This window comes from Felis catus, chromosome D4 (assembly GCF_018350175.1).
Source record: "Felis catus isolate Fca126 chromosome D4, F.catus_Fca126_mat1.0, whole genome shotgun sequence".
Lineage (NCBI taxonomy): Eukaryota > Metazoa > Chordata > Mammalia > Carnivora > Felidae > Felis > Felis catus.
Genome location: NC_058380.1, coordinates 75,156,428 through 75,167,041, shown reverse-complemented (window position 1 = coordinate 75,167,041; position 10,614 = coordinate 75,156,428). Strand labels below are relative to the sequence as shown.

General features: G+C 38.3%; 1 long non-coding RNA gene across 1 annotated transcript; it reads left to right on the top strand.

Moving 5' to 3' along the window:
- Positions 1 to 227: 227 nt before the first annotated feature.
- On the top strand, positions 228 to 10,019 carry LOC123381613. Its single transcript, XR_006588848.1, has 2 exons — positions 228 to 1,631; positions 2,023 to 10,019. It is a non-coding gene; the product is annotated as an uncharacterized LOC123381613 (long non-coding RNA).
- The last annotated feature ends 595 nt before the right edge of the window (positions 10,020 to 10,614 follow it).

The window sequence follows — 10,614 nt, the reverse complement described above, 5'->3', positions numbered from 1 at the left end:
GTTAACACATTAGCTAGCAAAGAACCAAATCTGCACACAAAAAAAGATAGTATTGGGGTGCCTGGGTGGCGCAGTCGGTTAAGCGTCCGACTTCAGCCAGGTCACGATCTCGCGGTCCGTGAGTTCGAGCCCCGCGTCGGGCTCTGGGCTGATGGCTCGGAGCCTGGAGCCTGTTTCCGATTCTGTGTCTCCCTCTCTCTAGGCCCCTCCCCCGTTCATGCTCTGTCTCTCTCTGTCCCAAAAAATAAATAAAAAAACGTTGAAAAAAAATATTTAAAAAAAAAAAAAAGATAGTATTAATTTCCTTCTCTCCATAGTCTGTAAGGGAATAGTGGTAAAATAAATATAACGCCATACTTTTATAAAAGCACAATGAGAAAACAGGAAGAAAATCACCTAGGTAATCAAGGAAGGTATAACAGAAGAAGTTCGAGTTAAAGCAGTTCTTCATGGTGAAATGGTATGAGTTTGCTTAGTATGGGATTTTGAGGGGAAGGGCATGATGAGACAAGTGAATAGAATTACAAAAGCCCAGAAAAATAAAAGAGTATGATGTATTGATGAAATGCCAGTAGTTCAGTGCTTTGGACATTGGGTACAAAAATGCTCTTGGTGAGAAGTAAAATTGGCAAAGGAGAACAGGATAGATCATGAGAAACTGCATATGCTGCATAGGCGATAAGAAGGTACTTAAAAGACTCTTCACTGAGCCACTGTGCTGCTTGTGCTGGGCACAAAGGATGACTGTACCTGGATTCGTAACTGAAATGATGGCCTTGGCAAGCAGTGTGAAGGATGATGAAGAACACAGTGAGACTGAACAGTGAAGCCAAGAGATTGAATTCCAGGCTTGTAAAATAGCCTCAGCAATAGTCTAAACACTGGAAGTGTTCATAAGTGAAGAGGAACTGAATATTCAAAAAAAGAAAAACAAGTTTAGAAAGTAGAATAGACTGGACATGGAGACCAGTTGATGGTGAGGAATGAAAGAGTGGGGAAAATTTTCGGTTTGAGTTACTGGGAAACATTGGTGTTGTCCACTGAAGGAGAGGCAATAGAAGTAAAGTTTTCTCCAAAGATGTATTCCACCATTGACTTATAGAGTTGGTTGGAAGTAGCTCTTACAACTAGGTATATCTCATAGCCATTGGAAGGCTGTGACTTCTTGCAAAGCTCCCCTGTAGGAAGCAGGCACCTCTTTGATGCCTACAGTACTTAAATGGATGGAAATGCTCAGATTGTCTGGAAAATATTTCATCATGAGAAGTGATCTAAGTGTGAAAGTGTCTGTTGGGAACCAGCCCCAATTCCCAAACTCCTTGAAGCCTTTTCCTCTCAAGAGGAAAGTGAAATAAGTAGTATTTACTTCTCCCCCGCAGGGTCAGGAATTTTGCAAGAAGAAATGCTGGGAATAGTTAATTCATCTAAGAAAGTGAATCCCAACAAGGACGGCAGTGGGCCATGAATCACTGCTTCTAAAGCTGAAAGAAAATTGGAATGGAATCTGGCTGGAGTATAGGCTTCCACTGCCCTGATAATGTGAATCCCCCTGATTGGTGACTCTGAGCCAGACAATGGGAAGAAAAGAGCGCGGCCAATTGAGTGCTGCATTTTTTTCTGACCCTTCTAAGGTATGTGGATTCATTTCAAAGTGAGAAATAACCAAGCCCCAGGGCAAGGTCAAAGCTTAGAGATGATCTCTAAATCTTATTTCGTGAAAGAGAAAGTTTGGAATTTAGGAGATATTAAGAGGCTTGCCAAAGATCGAATAGTAATTTGGAGGTAGAATCCAGTTGATTCACATGATTGACAAATTTTGAAGGACTTGAATTAGCATATAACTGGACACCTATGAATGAGTAGCACTCATTTTGTACTTGCCCTATGTGAGGGTGTATTCCAAATGCAAGACATCTCAAGTAACAATGATAAGTTCAGGTCTGTTCTAGAATACAAAAATATTCAAGAATAGGTGGGGTATAATGAAATTTTCACTTCTTACATCTATTTTTATTATTGAAGACTCTATTCATCAGTTCTTCAACGTGTCTCTCTACAACAAAAACGGGAGCCCTTCAAAGAGCCTACAGTATCCTTGGAACCCACAAAATTACCACCAGCACCACCACCACCACCACCATCATCATCATCATAATCACTGGTAATGATTATTTCGTATTTTCTGCATGGCAGGAGCAGCACTAAACATTTTACGTCCACCATCTCATCTAATCATCTAATTCTCATAATTATCTTGTGAAGCTTGTATGATTATTATCTCCATTCTACAGAAGAGAAAATTAAACTTAGAAAGAAGTAATGTCCAGTGTCACATAGCAAGGCCTGCATTAAAGGTTGTAAGAGAGAGGACTTTGAGGTCATATTCACCAAGCCTCTGCATACTTTTCAGCCACAGGATATTAATCCAGTTCCTGCTTGAACTCAGTTTGGGATGGGGGTTCGTTGCCACCATATACAATTTATCTTCATTTCAGACATCTGTAATTGTTTTTCTTATAATTAAGCAGAACTCAGGATCCTTGCAACATTTAAGCATTAGTCCTGCTCATGTTCTCTTGATACCCACAGAAGAGTTCAAATGTGTGTTCCATCTGGAAGTTGTTCAGATGTGTGAAGACACAGTCTTTTCTCTCCAATATTTAGTTTCTTTCAGTTATCTTGTATGTGTCCTGACTCCTGGATCTCTTACCATTTCTCTTATTGTCTCTCAGAATTTCTCTTTCAATCATCAGGAATTCCAAAAACTCCAGAGGTAGACCAACAGTCCTGTGTAGAGCAAAATTAATAGCATGACTTTAAATTTTGTATTAATGTTTATTTATTTTTGAGAGAGACAGACAGAGACAGAGTGTGAGTGGGGGAGGGGCAGAGAGAGAGAGAGAGAGAGAGAGAGAGAGACACGGAATCTGAAACAGGCTCCAGTCTCTCAGCTGTCAGCACCAAGCCCGAAGCAGGGCTCCAACTGGGACCAGTGAGATCATGACCTAGGCCAAAGTCGAATGCTTAACCCACTGAGCCACCTAGGCATTGCATGACTTTAAAAGAGTCTGCTTAGTTAGAAGAGAAAAGGTATTAGGGTTAAATCTTGATTTTGTGTTTTGCTTATGTGAGTTCCTTACCCTCTCTGAACCTCAGTCCTCACCTGTTAAATAGAGATAATGATATTTCACCCATTGTATAATAGGAACAAAATAAAATAATGTATACAAAGAATATCATGTTGCCTAAAACTGCTCCAAACAAATCAAGTCTAAGAAAGAAGAATATCGTATTGTGTTTGGAGGTAATAAAAATTTCAAAAAAAATAATGGTTTAAAATTATTGATAAAGGACTTCACCTGCAGCAAGATAGACTAGACCTAATTTTCTCCTAATAAGTACAACTAAAAATTCTAGACATTATACATAAGACACACATAACATTCTGAAAGTTGAAGATGAGAAGGCAGGCAAACCAGGGACCTCAGGACTCAAAGGAACAATAGGATGATGAATACGCTGGATTTTCTTTTTGCCTCCTCTATATAAAACTGGAAGATGAAGAAACCAGCAACCTGGAAATGCCAATGGACACAGACCAAACAGCCCCAACAGAAGCTTATTCTCTCAGTCAAGGGACCAGGAAAGGGACAAGAAAGCAAGATGTAAAGATTTTAGGCAATAACAAATCTACAGCCAAACACCACAGAAAAACTATGGCACACCGACACCCACACCAACAAATGCCAAGCAAGGAGCAGCCTAGATTTCCATCCTCATAGCACTGTAACAAAACACCCCCATCTAAGTCTGGGGTGATATCAGAGAAGGCCTTTCACCCCCCACCATCCAATTAAGAGCCATCCTACTTATGTCTCTTGGGACCATGCAGGAAGCCTGAATTTCTCCACCAACTCACCATTCTCCTCCCTACCAGGATAATGCTAGAGGAAGCCTAGTGGGGGGAGTCAGGATTTTCATCACCCAGCATAGTGAAGGCACCCCCACTGAAGTTACTATGGAAATAGCATAAGGAGCCAAATTTATGCCTAGCAATAATGATGAACCTCTCAAATCTTGGTTATCAACAGAGACCAAGTGGGGAACCAGGACTTTTACCTCCATCTGGCAGTAACAAAGTTGTTACTCCTCTCCCTCCCTGGCCAGAACAGTATCAGATAAATCCAGTTATTATTTAAATAAGACCCAAATTTTACAATGTAATCTCCAGATTTCAATTGAAAATCCTCTTCATACCAAGAACCAAGATGATTTTAACTTGAATGAGAAATGACAATCAATAGATGCCAAAATTGAAGTGACAGAGATGTTAACATTATCTGCCAAAGATTTTAACGCAGCCCTAATAGAAATACAGTAATGGGAAATTAAAAATAGTCTTTAAACAAATGACGAAAGAGAAAGACTTAGAAAAGGAATAGAAGTAAAGAAACAAACGATAATCCTAGAACTGAAAAATATAATCCTGAAATGGAAAGATCAGGGGATAGATTCAAAAGCAGAATGGAGAACACAAAGGAAAGAATCAGTAAATGGGAGATAGAACAGTAGAAATTTCATAGTCTAAAAAGCAATCTAGGAAGGAAGGAAGGAAGGAAGGAAGGAAGGAAGGAAGGAAGGAAGGAAGGAAGGAAGGAAGGAAAGAAAGAAGGTGAATAGAGCCTTACGGACTGATGGCACTGAAAAGAAAAATAGACAAATTTGTAACTAAAACTGAAGACTCAACACTTCTTTTGCAACAAGTGATTGGTCAAATAGAAAGTCAGGAAGCATATAGAAGAATTCATATCATCAAACAATAATATCTAATCAACATTTAGAGAAAACTCCAACCAACAACAGCAGAATAGGTATTATATTCAAGTACCCAAGAAATATATACCAAGATAGACCATCTCCTGGGACAAAAACCAAACCCCAACAAATTTAAAATAATTGAAATCATTCAATTTTCTCTTACCAGAGTGGAATCAAACTAAAAATAAAAAGCAGAAAGAGAACTGGAAAATCTCTAAAGACCTGGAAAATGAATGATACACATCTAAATATTTCGTGGGCCAAATAAGGAGGTCTCATGAATATTAAAAAAAAATACATTGGACTGAATGAAAATGAAAATATAGTATATCAAAATTTGTGGGACACAGCTACAAAAGGGCTAAAAAGGAAATTCATAACATTAAATGAATACATTAGAAATGAGAAAAGGCCAAACTGAACCCAAAGGAATCAGAAAGAAGGGGAAAAAATAAGAACATATCAATGAAGTTGAAAACTTCAAAAATCAAATATATGAATGAAGTTGAAAACAGAAAAATAGTATAGAGATCAATTAAAAATCTTTTTTAAAAAAGTCCAATAAAATTAGCAGGACTTTAGCAAGATTGACAAAAAGAGAGAGAGAGAGAGAGAGAGAGAGAGAGAGAGAGAGAGAAGACAAATTACCAATACCAGAAATGAAATAGGGGATAACACCACAGAACAAGACAGAACAGACATCAAAAAGATAATAAAGGAAGGCTATAAACAACTCTAGACACATAAATTATTATCCAAATTATTATCCATTGTGAAATAGATAATTTGTGGAGCCTTATAAACATTCAGAAAGTTAAATTTGTGCATGAAAAAATCAGTATCATTAGCAACTAGGAAAATGCAAACTAAAATCACAATGAGGTATCACTACATATCTGTCAGAATAGCTTGAGTAAAAATAATGACAACATCAAATGCTGGCTAGGATAAGGAACTAAATTGCTTATGTATCGCTATTGGAAATATAAAATGGCTTAGTTATTCTGGAAAACATTTTGGCAGTCTCCTAAACAAACAAACAACCAAACAAAAAACAAGCCTTAAAACCCTAAGCATTTAACTACCATTTTGCCCACCCATTTCACTCCTGGGCATTTAACCCAAAGATGTGAAGACTTAAATTTATGAGAAAAAGAAAAGAAAAACCCTGCATACTAATGTTTATAGCATCTTTATTCATAATAGCCTAAAACTGGAAACAATCCAGATGTCCTACAACAGGTGTATGTGTAAACAAATTGTGGTATAGCCACACCATGGATACTCATCAGCAAAAAAAAAGGAACACATTATTAATACATGAAACAATCTGACTACAGTTAAATTATGCTGAGTTTAAAATAGTCAATCTCAAAATATTATATACTGTATTATTCCATTTTGTTATGACAAAATTATAGAAATAGGAAACAGATTAATAGTTGCCAGGGATTAAGAAGGCAGAGGTGAATTTTTATCTTTGCTGTATCAATGTCAATATCTTAGAGGCGACATTGTCCTATAGTTTTGCAAGATGGTATCGTTGAGAGAAACTAGGTAAAGTGTACATGTGTCTATTATTTCCTACAATTTCATGTTATAACTGTAATTATCTCAGTATAAAGCAGTTTATTAAAATTTATTGATAAGAATAAATTATATCATAATTCCTTGAAAATTGATTATCTGTGACATGTGTTCGATGTTAATATGAACAGGTGTTTCCCACTGTGATCTGGAGGGTATTTGTAGCTATTGTATAGGAGAAGGAATTTGTCATCATATGAATTTGGAAAGTGTTGGCTTATATATACTTCTCTTTTTCAAGAATTTTCAGAACCTTTATTATACTTTTCTGTCTTGTGGATTTTCAAGAGATTGGTAGAATAAACATTCTTCCTAATATCTTGATCACTGAGACTTAGCTCCTCTTCCCCTGCTCTCAAAAACACATGCTCAACACATCAGAAAAGCATTTATGAGACTGGTGTTCCATGGAATGCACTTAAAAAATGCCAGTGTCTACAGAATATGCTATTTGTTACTCTGACTTAATAACAGAAGTAAGGAAATTTTAAGAAGAAGCAATAACTTATAAGAAGTCATAAACGCATAAAATAGTATAGACTTTTAGAGTCAAGACTGAGGACATAGGAATGGCAGAGAGCTTGCAGGAGGTATGTCTGGAGGGGTGTCAACTGGCCAGATCATGAAGGGACTTGAGTGCCAAGCGAGGGAGTTTTTACTTTGTCCTGGAAGCCATAGAGTCTCTGCCAAGACCCCTAGGCCCATCCTTTTGTTCTACAAACAAGGGCACTGAGACAGAATTGCCTGAATGGCCCATTTAACTATAGCTGTTTAGATTTGACTATACGAATTCTAAAACTGTGAGTAGAACATACAGACTATGATTAGTCTTTGACTTGGGTAATTACAAAGTACATATAGATAAGCTTCAATTCAAAACATCTCTGCATATATTCACAATACTCTGTATATAACCAGTAACTGTGAAGTCATTCTTTCGTAAGTGCCCTTATCTCACTGATGGGGCAACAACCCCAGAATAACAGAAATGAGATAAAACCCAGTCTTCTGTCTCCCAGGACAAACATCTGTATTCTCTATCCTTTTTTTCTGAGAGGGTGTTTTAGCCTGCACTTAAACATAACCCTTCAAGAATATGACCTTGCACCTGAACTTCTGGGAGAAGGAGCAACCCTGGGATTAATTAAAATCCTACACACTGATTAAAAGCATCTTAGCACTTCAGGCTCAGTTATGAAAGCTTTTCATCTTGCAACCTCAGTTAGAAAAATTCAGTAAACAGCCCTATTTCCAACCTGTATTTTGAGAACAAAAGAACAGATCCATCAGGAGGGAGGAAGAATGGGGGCTGGCAGTGGGGATTGTTTTTCTGTGGCTTCAGTATTAAATAATCTGGTTTGAATTGTTGTAAAGTACAAAAACAAATGGCATTCAGTCATGGATCTTAACTCACAATATCAGTATGAAAAAATGTTATTTTCCCTTACAACTCAATGGAGCATCGTGTTTGGCAGCTGGGCCCCATTACTGGGGTCCCCACAAGGGAAATGTCAGGTCAGGCATTATTTACAATCCCAAGTTTATTTTCTCGCTAAGGCCTCTGATGGTTCTATCCACATTTCAAGTGACAGGCATTCCATCCAAAATCATTTATGCTCTGTTCTGTCATGTCATGAGCTTTCAAATCTTAACATCTTTAATACCAGAGACTATGAGAAGTTTTCTCAAACAAAATTCTAATTAGATTCCTGAAGACTTCTATTGATTTATGTCCTGGCAAGGAACAAAGTGCACGGGCTAATATTCATTTACCCAATGTTATTATAAATGTTCAAAACACAAATACGAATGATTGCAAATGGGTTCCTGCCATATAACTGGTGCCAGATGATACAAAGTGTATGCCATGGCATTCCTATGTCTGCACACAAGACCATCTGAACATACTAAGTGTGGAAATGTCCACTGCTCTATTCCTATCCAAGTTTGACCTCTTTGGATAATGAGCTAGATTGATCAGCTTCCACTAGAAGATTGATCAGCTTCCACCAAGCCTCTGGTACAAGGCTGTGTCTTTATGAGAACGTGAGAATCAGGTTTCCTTGAATGCCACTTCTTTCTCTGAGCTATTTTTAATTCCACATAGCCTGGTAAGTGTCGAGAAAACATGATTATGTAACCAGAAATGCCTACTACAAGTCCTTACCTTTAGCAATGGCTATCTTTGGGCAGGTTACTCTAACTTCTGTTTTATCTCCTCACATGTAAATGGAGACAAGGATGTCTGTTTTGGTGAGTCATGAAGAATGTGACTATATTTGTAAAATTGGCTTTATAGTGGATGGTCAGTAGTATTCAGCCCTTTCCTTGCATCCAAATTACTCTGAATGAAACTCTTACAAAAATTTTTTTGTCTGTAATTCTCCTTATGTTTCTGTTGTTCGTATACATTATTTAGGCAGTACCCCATGAGCTTCTTGAAGACAGGTGGTTGATTGGTAAATGATGCAGTAGATACAAAGGTTGTTCTTCCTTACTTCAACCACATTAGGTCTCATACAATAGAAACTCAACAAATGGCATAAGTAATGGAAGGAATTGGAACCATCCCATCACTTCTATTCTGTGCCTTGAGTTCTGAGATTCCTGGAGATAGGGGCAGTATCTTACTCATCCTTGTACCCTCTATGCCAGCATAATGGTCTGCGTAGTCTTGGGGATCAATAAATGTGTTGCCTTGAATAAAACTTACTTGGTATTTCTTAGCCCCAACCTCTGAATCTGTGCTGGGTATATAGGAAAGTACTCAGTATAACTCAGCAAATCATTTTGTTTAATTCACTACCAGAAGTTCCCTGGGAAACCACAAATCTTATCACCTGAGTAGTGTGCCATTTGAGTTATATGAACACACCGCATTTATTTCTCCTATCTTCAAACATACCCAGTTTCTGTTGCTTTATTTTATAGGTTAGAAGACAGGCCAAAATACACACTCAGAGTCACAGGTAAAACCTTCCTATGGCCTGCTATGCTCTTCGTGATTGTTCCCCTTACTGCCTCCTCACCCATCTGCTCTGTGTTCTGTCTGTACTTTACTCTCCTGTGTCTGTGAACTTGTAGAGCAATTTCAGTTGCTTGCAGTTCCTCATGCTCTGTCTGTAGAGAGCCCTGTTCCTCCTGCAAAATATGACATGAGTTGCACTTCTGTGAAATAGTCCCCCAAATTGCTAAGCAGAGTTAGGTTCTCCTCTATTCATCATGTCTCTCACATCACAGGTCACAGCACTTGTCCTGTTGTTTCATAACTTCCTCTTTAGTACAGTGATAAGCCGTCATAGACTCTGGGTCTGGAGTTCTTTCTTGTCCAGCAAGAAAGCGGGATGCAGGATTAAAAAATGCGAGAGAGGCTAATGTTTGGGGGAAGACAAGAGCCCGGAATAAAGGTCCTTGTTCTGTTTTTATTAGTATCAGAAGGCTTACAAACGAGCACAAAGAGACAGTGAAATCATGAGACAGTGAAATCATGAACGTTAACTCATGGGCCTGAGGGAAAGAGGGTTTTGAAGACAGGCGGTGTTAGGGGTTTGGATTAATACAAACCAAAAAAAAAAAAAAAAAGGTTGTTTACAGCAGACATGAGGCCCCACATCTGTTTACCTAAACTGGCTTAGGGGACAAGAAAGACAGAGCTTGCTACCTCAGGGTCAACAAGGCACCTTTCTTTTGCTAATTAGCTCTGCTATGGGCAACTTTGCCCTGCTGAAGTCTATAGCCCTATTTAACTGTTTACCTAATTTGGTCTTTCCTTCCTGTGATAGAAGCTTCTGCTATAGTACTAAATTGGAGTGCCCCCTCCCCCCCCCCCTTCCCGCCTGAATACCTAACTGAATACCTAATCTTGTTTACCTCATCTTGGATGCTTTCATACTGAGATTCCCTATTCCTATACCTTTGTCCTGTACTGGGACCTTTGCCCTACTTTACCTATTCTTATTTAATCTTGTATACCCAAATTTGTGTACATCCAATGGCTTTCTAATTCTTTATGCCTTGTTAACCCATCAGTGCACGCTCAGGGAATTCCTAAGCTTATTCCCCACAGTAAGCTACTTGAGAACTTTAATTCTGGAGCACCAAAGAATTCTTCAATTCTCTGTGCCTGGCACATAAAAGATGGCTGGTAAGAATTTTCCAGATTCAGTGAGAAAGCATGAGGGAGTGGCCAGGAAGAGGAGGAAAGAGAAA